This window comes from Dermacentor silvarum, chromosome 1 (genome assembly GCF_013339745.2).
Source record: "Dermacentor silvarum isolate Dsil-2018 chromosome 1, BIME_Dsil_1.4, whole genome shotgun sequence".
In the NCBI taxonomy this organism is placed as follows: domain Eukaryota; kingdom Metazoa; phylum Arthropoda; class Arachnida; order Ixodida; family Ixodidae; genus Dermacentor; species Dermacentor silvarum.
Window position 1 is genome coordinate 29,801,455 of NC_051154.1, and position 12,806 is coordinate 29,814,260.

The following is a 12,806-nucleotide window of genomic DNA, read 5'->3' on the forward strand; positions in this document are numbered from 1 at the left end:
GAAATCGTCGGCGAACATCTGGTGGAGCTTAAGATGAGGGAGCAAACAGTGAGTGGCACCCGGGTAGGCCTAACTGATTATGTGCATTCGTGAGGCTGCTGCGAAGCGCGATCGTGACCGCGGCTGCAATTGCAGTTCCCGCCAAATTCAAGTGCCCAAAGCTGCGTCGCCTGTTACAGCTTGTCTCGTGAATGAAGTTACTGGCTACATGTATATGGATACCGAAAAAAGCAATTTATTTAGAATGAGCGCTACCGAGTAACAAAATTCACCGACGATTACGATACTCCCTAATACGAAGTTTGAGTGTAGCTCTATACGTGTTTTCATTTCGCGATATATTGGCTGCCGCGGACAATCTGTCTCGCACGGCACTTTGCAAACGGAGAGAAGTGTGGCGCGACTGCCTTGCTAATCGAGAGATCGGTAGAGGCAGCACGTAGGTGACGCGTGGGCGCGATTCGCAGCAGCCGTCGCAGACACACCTCTGCTCATGCAGCGCTTTGTTTCCATATATGGTATCGTGGACGCGCTCGCCGCATGCCATCGGTGAACAGACGACGACGCACTACTCTGGCGCCATCTCGTAGCGGTCGTCGCCCGTTATGCGGGGCACTACGCTTTGCTTCTCACGCTTTCGCCATACCCTCCTTCCTCCTCTTCTTCCTTCGTCGCGCTCTCTTCGCTATCGCTGTCTTTCATCGCTCGTTGCGCTCCGCGTGCGCTCTTTTATTCTTCGCTGGCTCTTTCGCTCAGTTACGCCGACGCTCAACGCAGGAACGGGCGCCGAAGAGCTGCGCTCTAAAAACTGTAATCGATGAATTACAAAACTACTAAGAAATGTAATTGATTACAAGTAAATAATTACATGCAATTTGTTACGTACAAGACTGAAGTATCTTTCGCTTTAGCAGGATTTGTTTGGCTCCGTCCCTTATCCGTTGGATACATCCGCCCGATGCGGCTGTGGACACTTAGGGCTAAGGTTTTACAATTTCGCAAAGAATTAGTGCAGGTAAAAAATAGAATTGCTGAACTGAACAGCAGGCAAGACTAAGCGTGGAATTTTGTCTCGGTTGACAGTTTTGAAACAAACGAACCAGGGGTCCAATGAAAGCATTTTCGGCCATTCCATCTCAGACATGAGATGTATGTTGTAAGTCATCTCCAATTCTATTCGAACATGTGTTAAATAACTTTAAAAGCGTTCGCGCTAAATTTTATCTTTGATAAAGCAATGGAAGTATTTGTGATTTTACGACTGTTGTTGAAGTTTTGAACTTCTTAGAGGCACTAAGCAGGATACAAAAATTTCTAACAATATATATTATTCACGCAGTCTTCGGAACATTTTTCCTTTGCAATGTAGAGACTGTTTTCATAAATGTTGTGCTGATCTAAAGTTTGTTAATTCGTGATATGTTTTTATAGAGTTATAAAGTGGTATGTTGGTGTTCTTCGATAAGCTCCTTTTTGTACTCGCAGTATAACAAGCTTTAGTGCAGCATTGGAGCACAGTATAAACTTGAAAAACATATGGACGCGACCTAAACTAAATTGTGTTAATAAAAACCTTAAAGTTTCAAAATATGCTTTTCCCATGCGTATTAAAACACGAACTCATAATCTTCCGGTAAATCGTCTGAAACATAATATGGCTGATAGAGCATTTCAAATACTGCTTTCTTGAAATGCAGTTGAATGAATTCCATTGATATAATTTCTCTGTGGTTAGAAGCATCATGTTTGTCATTTTATGTGTAATAACGTAGCACATTACATGAGCTTACATACCAAGAAGAGGTGCCGTAGTTAAAACACTTTAATGAGACCTCTCGATATACGTATAAGAAGGGTTTGTTGTTGGCATATATATATATATATATATATATATATATATATATATATAACAACAAATGAATGAGAAGGAGGAAATCAGAAAAACTAAGCTGAAAAAAAGTAGGGAACACCGTTCTTTTTCTTTCTTTTTTTCGTTTTTCTATATCGTGATGACAGCGTTGTTTGTTATTTCTATTTTAATTTTATTATATGGTGCTTAGGAGATGTTGGAGACTTTAACTGGCACCGCTGACTCCTTTTCGCCTAGAGATCCGCTAATAATGAAGGCTACAGAAATGAAACAGAAATCACATAAAACCACATTAAAACTGAAAGTCAACGCATATAAATAAGTCGAACATTCACCCTTAAAGTCCTGTCACATGAACTGAAAAACAAAAACAAAACAAAATAGCAAAGAAACACAAATACACAAAGTCCAATTGACCTGCACTTCGCTTTCCACGCACAGCGCGCCGGTTTCCATGCGAGTTGATCCCCATTTTATTGGTCGTTTCGTTCCAATAGTGTCGCTTTATTTCGAGTCTAACCTTATAGGCTCGTTTTTCCTACTCTTAGGGCGTATCTCACAAATGTTTTCGTTCCTCGCTGTTCGGCGCTGGTACCGAGAAGCCGCGCGGGGCCCTGTGGGAATTCGTGGATGTGATGCGCGCAGTAACATATCGACCCGCGTGAGCGTTTGTCGTTTCCGCTTGAAGAGTATATGTGAACAGCGCATGCCCTCGCATTTCGCACAAGTGAATCGTTGTGCTCTCAGGAAAGGCAAAAGAAGAATAGACTGGCACGGATCTTGAAGGTTACACAAGAGAAGCGGGTTCTAAGAAGACATGGACGCCGGCATCGGAAGCACTTCCCGGACACCGTGGGGCCGCGTCGTGTGCTCTGTGTGGTGCGCTTTTGCGGCACATTATGGCTGAAAACGGATGTGCAGCGAGTTGCAAAACCTGGAATACATAGGGCGTCGAAAACCCTTGATACATGTCTTTGTAACGTGCGTCTATGCAAATTCAAAAGTATTAACGATATTAAAGTCGTACGATACCCGTGTTGTATGACTCGTATTTGCATCGCATCACGTATCGTGCATCAGTTGCCACTAACCTGTGAGAAGTCCTAATAGTAAAGATTGGTGGATGCATCTATGTGTGATTAGAGGAACACGATGAGTCTTTGAAAATTTCACTACGTCCCATCTTGCGCAGTACTGCCGCGATTGCGGTCATGCACCCTTGCGTGATGACATCGATGCAGTGTCTAGGCATCAGGAATAAACAACCTGCGACATTCAAATCAAAGTGTGTGGTTTAACGTCCTGAAACTGCGCCGTGGTTTATGAGAGACGTCGTAGGTGGGCGGTTACGGATTCATTTTGACCAACGGGGGGGGGGTCTTTGACATGCACCTAAAGCATAGTATAGGAGTGTTTTTGCATTCCATACCCATATGTATGCTACCGACCGGGCCGGCCGGGAATCGAACTGTCGACCAGTTGCTGAGCAGCGCAACGCTATAGCAGCTCAGCTATCGCGGCTGGCAACCTGTGAGATTATAGAAGTCTTCCACACGAAAAGAATAGGAGACTCATTTCTTAGTCAAGCATCTATCGTGATATGGGCGTTAAGGGCCCTGTGTCGCAGAAAATCCGTTGTAGGCGTCGGCGCCGTAGCCGTGGTTGGCGTCCCGTGAGCGAAATTTGCCGTATAAAATCTATAGGGCAATAAAGTTATTCTTATAACTATAGTTGCTTATTACTTTGTCCTACATTCTTTACAAAGTTATTTATCAGAATTTTCCGAATGACAGCCCACAAACAAATGCCGCGAAACGAAACACCGACAGCGCATGTCTTTTCGGTTAAATCTTCTCAGACTGAAACATTAAAAGTGCGAAAAATTAACAGAAGATCGGCCCGCGCAAGAGGCCGCGTTTCTACCAGAAAGCTCGCCTTCGTGCATAGCGCTCGCTGCCAGCGTTTCCCGGTGGTTACATAAGCTGCAGTTGCCGGGAAGCGTGAGAAGTAGTCAGGGATCTTTGAATGTTATCGCGTTCCGCTCTTAAAGGCGAAGCTTAAGCGTCCTACCGTTTTTAACAGCGGAGCGGTTTGAGCTCTTGGTTAGGCCGCGTAGTGCTAACAAAAAACTGCGCCTGGCGATGACGTCACCAGGCGTTGCCTAGCAACCACCTCGCGGAGCGGCGTGCGCTTCCCTTCCTCTCTGTGCTCTGCACATGTTGCCTTGACATGTGACGTTAAGGATAGGGAAGGAGAGTATGCGCGCGGCGCGCGCTATGCTCAGGAGAGAGAAAGAGAAAATAAAAGTGTGAGAGAGAGAGAGAGAGAGAAAGAAATTGTAGCAGCACCAACGAGGCAACGCGCAGAGCTGCTGCCGACGCCGACCGCGTTTCCCCGCATTCGCGCTGAACGCGCGCTGTGTCCGTGACAACAGCCGCTGCCGCTGGCGGCGGCTCGGCAGGTTTCGACCAGCCACGCCCCGGAAGTGTAAAGGCGAAGCTTGGCCGTGACGTCACCGGGGAAATAAAGCTCGGAGCCGCTGCGATGGCGGCAGAACTCTTGTTGACTCTGTGGCGAGTGCATGTAGCCTTGACATGGGACGACCAAAGAAGATCCGGACACCCGTAGAAAAAGCCGCTCATCTTGAAGCGCGTCGCGCGCCCAAGCGAGAATCTACGCGTCGGGGGCCAGCCGATTCGGAATACCATGCCTAGCAGCATCTAGCATTTCCTAGCAAAACTTAGCCAAGCCTAGTAAAACCTGGAAGAAGCTAGGTCGATCACCAGCTACACTGTTTACTCCAGACTTGCACCACTAGTGCAAGCTGCCCACATTTTTTTTTTTTTTTCATTTGTTAAGGACATGCACTCATCCTGCATGAAGTGTTCATTTTTCAAATGTCCGTTCTGGCCTTTCCCGACCATGACCACCTGTTAATTTTTTGTGTTGTTCTTGTAACAATGAGCTATATATGTAAAACAAATAAAACCTTCATTCGACACTCAGCGCTGCGTTTGTCTACGTACTCGGCTCATATTTGCTGCTGCAAAATATCGCACCGTAACAATGTGCCAAACTTTGAATTTTGCTTCTTGGCAGACTGTACAGAACAGTGGATCAAAGACCAGCGGAGCTCTTAAGCGATTTAAGCGTTCAGGAATCCCGCTAATTCTTGCGACTTCCCCTAAATTAATGCCAGCATTGGTTCGCCGGAAGATTCAACTATACCCTGTGAAAAGTTCAACTTAAAATCGTTCTTCCCCCGCGCATAGCAAAATGTTCTAAATAAACGTCACCCCTTTGGATTACATTTTAGCGAGCCCCGCAGTAATTGGCCCCGCAGTGGTCCACACACTAGAACATTTCTGTATAGATGCTGTGCATTGCCTCCCTATATTCTTACAAAGTTTAATTCCGATACGCGACGTTTAGTTCTTATACGGCTATTGCTTTAGCCTCGCGCGACCTGTGCGGTGTTGTATATCTAATGTAATGCTAGTATATTAATACTCTAACGTGTAATTCTGAGCCCACTTGCCCAGCACATCGTGACCTAGCCTATGGCGACAGCAAAGGGTACATGGCCGCTTCTTGGTTTACAGGTGGTCTCATGAGCGATGGGTCTTTGGTTTGGCCTTAGCTACCAGAGCGTCCCTTTTTGAAACCTATGGACGTGTGCATGTTCAGGTTGGTACATAAACATGTTTTAGGGCGTGTGTTGTGTGCGGGAATATGCGTGTGAACGCACGTGGAGTGCATGCAGATGATTATATGATTATATATCATTATCGTTAAGCAGCGTAGTGTCACTTTCTTTCTTCTTTACCATTGTGATGTGAGGCTGTATTTTGTTCCACCAGAATTGTTGCCCGTTCCCCTGTCAGGTACAGAGGAGGCGCAGTGTTCACAAACCGCCATGTCTTTGAACTTAAGGGCTTTATGTGTAAGCTTTACTAGCACACATACATATATACATTGCGGATGGCATGCAAATTTCTGCTCTACATGTAAATTTCTGAAAAGACTTTGTCAGGTTTTCAGAGATACGCTTTTCGCACACGTGTCGGGGTTAAGCGGGCACGTTGCACAGTGGAATATTACACGCTGCAGGCATGGCTGTGATGCCGTTCCTGCGGGGATGACACTTCCGTGTATGAAACGTGAGCCATATACTCGAAGCGTTGGCATTTCTCTTGTTCTCTCTGATAAGGCACGTGCTGAGGACGTGTTGGGTGTCGCGCTTTATCCAAGTGGCTCGACTCGTTTCCGGAAGCCCGACAATTCTGCCGCCTTGCGCGTTGATAGCGCACCTCGTTAATCGCCTTTATCTGCGAAGGTCGGAGGCCAACGCTCCTTCGTAAGATGAGTCCCTGCTGTCGAGAAGAACGTGAGATGTGGACGGCGATTGCGTGGCGCTTGGCAATGGAATTGCACCACGAGAATGTGCTGCTTGCTTTGATTGGGCGGGGTGAATAAAATACTAAGAAGCTATGAAAAAATTAAGAGAGAGAAAGAAACAGATATGGCGTTACCTTGGTGGCTTGACTGCATACTGGCTTGTTCAAACTCCGGGGGTTTTCACTTGCCTGCTGCTCGAACACGCAGTGTAGAAGTTATCTTCATTAATTTTGATAATATGCGACGACGTCAAAATATCTGCCTTCATATAGCGTTTTGATTATCTTTGTGCTTTTGATTTAAAATTGAAACGAGCGTGTAATTTAAAGCTTCATATAGTTCGCGCATCACACATATGAATTTTTTCACAATGTGCATGGTTAGAATAAGTGAAAAAAAAGGTAATTGTGATTATGAACAGATAAAGTTTTTCTTGTAACGCGTTGAAGAGTGAGTGGGTAGTTGCTGGTGATGAAAACTGTCGAAGACGCTACTAAAAGACTGGGAGGACATGGACGCCACAAGATATGCCGTTATCCCTAAACACAAAAGCGCGAGCAATATTTTCTGAAAATTTCAATGGAAAACCATTCCATTTTCTTAGTAGTATTTAAAGCTGTGACATCCTGCCATGACTTCATTATTTATGCCACGATGAAGGGGTAGCAAGGCCTTCAGGCGAACGCGAAACACTCCCGAAGGCGTTTTGCAGAAGCGTTTCACGCTTCACAGTAATTTACGGACTAAGCTTAATCCATGGTGCGTTCTGTGTTGCGCAGGAAGGTATTTTAGCCAAATAATCCAGCAATGCTGGCAAGAGTTTTGTATTGCTCGGCTGAAATAACATTGTTTTCTTTGCATCGACAGGTACACAGCAGCACAAACGCTACACTCTAAAAAAAAAGTTTACACCCTTTGGGTCGTATCTTGTCCCCAAACAATAATCTGCCTTGCTTGCGTTTCCTTTCTTGAAAACTCAGCGCTCGGTATACTTTCCTGCCGAGAATGCTGTGTCACGCTGATAACGGGCAAGCCTTTCGTGACTATAGGAAGTACGGGGCTCGCAGCGTTAAAGAAAGGAAATGCGGACAAGACAGAGGACGGTTATTGTTTGGGAACAAGACACGCCCTTAAGGGTGTAAACATTTTTTTAGAGTTTATGTAAATGAAAGCCCGTGTGCCTAAGATATATGCCACAGAAAAAACATAGACATCCTGTGCAGGGAACAACCTTAATGCCGCCTAAAAGCGACATTTAACTGGCACAGCCGTGCGCAATTTACTGTATAAGCTGCAACCTAACAGTCGTAAAATTTCATTTATTGAACACGTCCTTTATTCACATCACCTCAGTAAGACTTACTGGTTTCTACGGAATCCACTCGTGAATAAAAAGTCAGATTCACTGGGCACCATGCTGGCTCAGCCTCGCATGTAATCTGGTGGACTCAAAACCACATGCAATCACATGTGATTCAGACTTACTTGAACTAACCCACCGGCATGAGACCTCTGATTCACAGGGACTGACTCAGATTCAGGCAAACGCCGGCTCACTCAGATTCTCGGGTGGCGTTGAGTCGTAGTGCCGACCTATGGTCGTTTCAGAAATATCGGGGTTATCAAAGTGAAGCTCAGTAGGAATAACATATGTCTTGGGAGAAACACGTGTGGGGAACACACCTGTGCCGAAATTTTGTTTTCCCGTTCACTAACTTAGACTTAAAATCTCCCACCATGACTTTGACTTGTTCAAGGAATGTGAAATACAGTAAAACACAAGTATTCAGTTGGTTTAGCCTTAGCACAGAGTGTTTGGGTTTAAATTCGGCGCTTTGCATATATTTGTGATCAGTAAAGTGGCAATGCAGTTCTCTTTTTTGATTATTTGAATTCACTTGTAATATCAGACGCCGTTTTGACATTACACTTCGTACGCTAAAGTAGTTCGATAGAACAGGCACCTCCCAATGAAAAGAAGTTTTCACATAAGTAAAGTTTTGTGTATTCGGCCCGAGTACTCTTGACTTCCTTCTTGCCGCACATATTAGCAACGCGAAAATGAAGAACAACTTAAAACAGGAATGCGTCTTTCGCGTGGCGCAGACGTATTTCCTCTTCTAGACTGGCTTCCCTCCGCGTTAAAAAAAAAAAAAAAATCAAATTGCGAAACTTGAACAAAGCTGAGTTCTCTACGCGACGTTGGGAGAATTACACAAACCCGCTATTGTGTGTCTCTCACGCTTATTCTTCCTTTCTTCAAAGCTACGCTACAGCGCCTTTTTTTTTATATTTCACCGCCTGCTTCAGGCACTTTCTCGTAAAGCGGCAGCGCAGCTAAGGTTTCGCCAAAACTCGTTCCAGTTTTCTTCTAGGCCAGCTTTTGCTCAGAGTCGGAGGCAAATCCCGGCCTAGTCAGGCCCGTTCTACGATGCTAAAGAATGCGTCTCGGCGCGAAACTTATGTTCGCGGCAAAGAAAGCGCGGCAAACCACGCCAGCTAGTCTTTATGGAGCGCGAGGAACGGAGGGGCGAGGTGGCACCGCTGGGCGGCTCTCGATGAGCGGGGCGCATTATGCCGACCCGAGAAGAAGAAGCCGACGCCCGGCGTCTCTCTGACGTGTGGGCGGAGTGCACCAAAGTTTGCTTGCGCCACAGTCGAAAAAAAAAAAAAAAAAAAAAAAACCGGACGGCGTCGCGAGAGCGCCAAAAACAGAACACGTCCCGGAGATGAGCGCTGCGCCGAGAACGCTGTAGACAAGAAGACAAATGACGCCGCAAACGGCAGTCACAACGGCGTTTCCTTGCGCTTACGCATCTGCACGCGGATCTGCGTGAAACGACTTGTACACGCGAGCAGCATTCAAAACGCTCCGCGCGTTCCGCTGAAGGATGCCACATTACATAGTTGATCGAAGCGAGGTTATTGCGAGAGCAATTTGCTTTCTTCTTTAAGACAAAGAACAACCGCACGCTAGCGCGAAAAGAGCTGCTGCGAAGAAAGCGGCCGTTGGTTGTACAAGTCAACCTGCATGTGTCTTCCGAGAAACATAAAGTCATCCTAGAGGGAGCGCGCATGAATGCGGGAAATAACACTGTGAGATTTTCAGGGTATTTTTTGTTTCTTCCCTAATCCTGTCTTGCTTGGTAACTACACTTCCGAAAAACGTATAACTTATTTTTTTCTTCGTTTTACAACAAAATGACTCTTGCCAGACCTTGGGAAGCTGCTGTGAGCGTTTGTCTCTTCCTTATCGTCATTCACGAAGGTAAAGAAGTGTCTACATGATTTATCAATTTTCGCTCTATATCATCCTTCAAAAAAATCAAACAAAATCAAACACAGATTGCAACCGGACCCGTCGTGGTGGCTCAGTGGCTATGACTTCGCGCTGCTCAACACGATGTTGAAGTAGCGGACTCGATCGCCGGCTGTGGCTGCGCGCTTGAGAACCTCAGGTAATCTAGTTCAATCAGGAGCCCACTCACCACGGACTTCTATAGCCCCTGTGCTGCTTTGGGACGTTACGCTTTTTGCAATGCCTGTCTTTGCGAGGAGACGCTAGAACATATTCTATGCGACTGTCCTGAATATAATGTTCCGAGACACTCCCTGGCGTCCGTTCTAGCACACCTGGACAATCGACCACTGTCAATTGAAACCATTCTCACGTGTCGTCGACAGAAGACATCGCAGCTGAAAGCGACGAAGGGACTGCTTAGGTTTTTAAAGGAAACGGGCTTGGACAAGCGGCTATGACAGTGATGTCACGTACCACGCAAGAGTGACGGACTGTGACTGGCGATGTGTGTGCTGTGTACGTTATGTGCTCTCTCTCTCTCCTCCCCATCTTTCATTCCCCCTCATCCCGCTCCCATGTGTAGGGTAGCAAACCGGTTGTGCTGAACTGGTTAACCTCCCTGCCTTTCCTTCTCCACTCTTTCCTTCCTTCCTTCCTTGGGACGTTAAACCCTATAAATCAATTATGCTACAGCAGGTAGGTGTTCGTGACTGTCTCAGTGTAACCGAGGCCCCCTCAGTACGCGTAATAGCGTTCTTTACACTGGATCGCTACTGCGTGCAAGTTCATTGGCCGTACTTGAAAGAGAGAGAGATAAAACTTTATTGTGTCCATGATGGGGTCTGGGGGCGGCGGGGGTTGGGAGACTAACCCCCAGTCCTCCCCTTCCTCAGACGTTGGCCAGTCCTTGCTTTCTGGCGGCGTCTTCGGCCATCCGGACGCCCCAGAGCTGCTCTTATGGGTCCAAGCTGAGCAGCAAAGTCTCCCATTGTTCGGTCGTAGTTATGATGCGTGTAGTGTTAGTGCGGTGGGTGTTGGTGGGTGAAGCATGCGGGCATGCCCAGATGATGTGATCGAGGTCAGCGCGGGCCTCGCAGGCTTTGCAGAATGGGGAGTATACATAGGAGTAAATGCGGTGGTATAGCACGGGGTTTGCGAAAGTTCGCGTCTGAAGTAGTCGCCAAGGTGGGCCGAGCCCTATCATAGAGCAAGTGGGTTCAGCGTCCCCCAGTCAACCTCGAGTCCTCTGGTCATCGCTGAAGCTCGTCATTCGCCTTTCTAGTTTTAAGAACTGTTGAAACTTGTCGACACGCTAAAGGGCATGTTAATGAGCAACATGAGCAGCATTCACTAAACCATGCCCTTAGGGAAAGGGACAAAAGCAGAATTGACAAAACTGTTCAAAAACACAAAGCATTATTACCGAGCTTGGAGTTATGAGAAGTGAATATTAGCTACCCTCCTTAGATGTTCACAACACGCAAAGTAGAGCTATCAGTCGAGGAAATAGTAGCTAAGAGAGACATGTTCATGATAGTTGCGCAGATTTACAGCTAATATACATAGTATATTCATGAGTGTAGAGACAAACAATACCATAATAAGTCCTCTGCTTCAGCATTCGTCATACCACATTTGGCGTTAGAGCAAACATTTGAATTATCTCGAGTTACATCTTATCGCTAAAAATAACCCATTTTTGTTCATTCTCTACTGATGCTATGAAGCGCATCGCAGATAGAATAGCAAAAGGTTTAGCGATGGTAGCTTCATCGCGTCAGTAGAGAATGAACAAAAATGGGTTATTTTTAGCGATTCGCAAGCCGCTCACACATCACTAAAAATCATAGACAAAACATTCTTCGAGTACGTTTTTTTTTCTTTTTTTGTATGAAATGCTCGACGAGCACACAAAAGCAAACGCGATGAATCACGTTATAGCGTTTCCATGAATATCAGGACACTGCAATATTCCTGGAAACGCTGTAGCGAATGCGCCTGCGAATCGGAAACAAAATAATAAAGAAACATAAAACCTTCCTATGTCACGTAGTGAAGTTTGCCTACTCCTGAGACAGATGTCCTGTCGTCTCAGCCAAAAATACCTGGTTTGTTCAGCAGTCTAAGAGTTATGAGTTATTCTTTATAGACCCATGCGTAAAATTGTAAATTCCGTAAAGTCTGAGCGATAAAATAAAATTGATACATTACTGCACCGCCTGCGGCTTGGTACAGCATATACGCGGCACTTTTTGTACAGCATAAAAAGTGCGCCCAGTCTTCACAGTGTTCTTGTGGCCAGCAAGAAAAAGATGCACACCACCTCCTTCTAGAGTGCTCGAGATACTATTCTGCGAGGCAAACATTGAAAAGAGATTTATTAGATCAACGGCAACTCATCCTGAAAAAAAAATATTTGGACCATGGCCAACAGCAGGTATTCCGAGAAAAGCGCTCGCCGCTTTAAAAGTTTTAAAAAATTGTTTAGAGAATACCAATATCTTAGGTTTATATTAAATTTATTGCACTCTGTTATGCACGTGTGATGTAAGTCTCAGCTTGTTATGCTGTCAAGTAGTTATGCCTTACGTTATGTATGTGTACTTACGTTTCGTGCATCCGTCTGCAAAACTGTGCTTTTGTGTGTGTTCTCAGACAATTATATATACTTGTATTTCCCTATGCAACTATATATGCTCATTTTCTGTGGTTTCCTCGACTCATGTGCAGAACTTTATGTTCGTGCTGTATGACTTTATTTCGTGTTTTTCGCCGCATTTCGTGACTTCATTTTGTTTGTCAAGCGCCGAGGAGTACTGTCGGGGCGACCTAAAGGCGCCAACCTCTCCTATTATATTATGTCAACGATAATAATAATAAAAAAAAGAAAGAGACGAAGGAAAAGGTAAAAGCTCGTGATGTTTTTTTTTTTTTTTTTGCATTGCATCGTCTACCTCCTCTCAACGCGTTGCAGTTTTCAAGCATGACTGCATGTCATTACTCCAGGTATTAACTCCGTGAACCGTTTGCTAAGAGATGCAAGTGCTCCACATGTACCTTTCAGCTTCAAGCACCGATTTCTGCCAGTCCCTGCATGCACTCGATTGGGCTGTCCGTGACAATAAGTATTTCGCCCCGCCTTTATAAGATGTAGCGTGAAGTCCTTGTTCTAGGATCTTATAGGTGCACCATATAACTGTGTGCAAGAGCTTCCCTGTTGTGTTTTGTGTGCGCTCC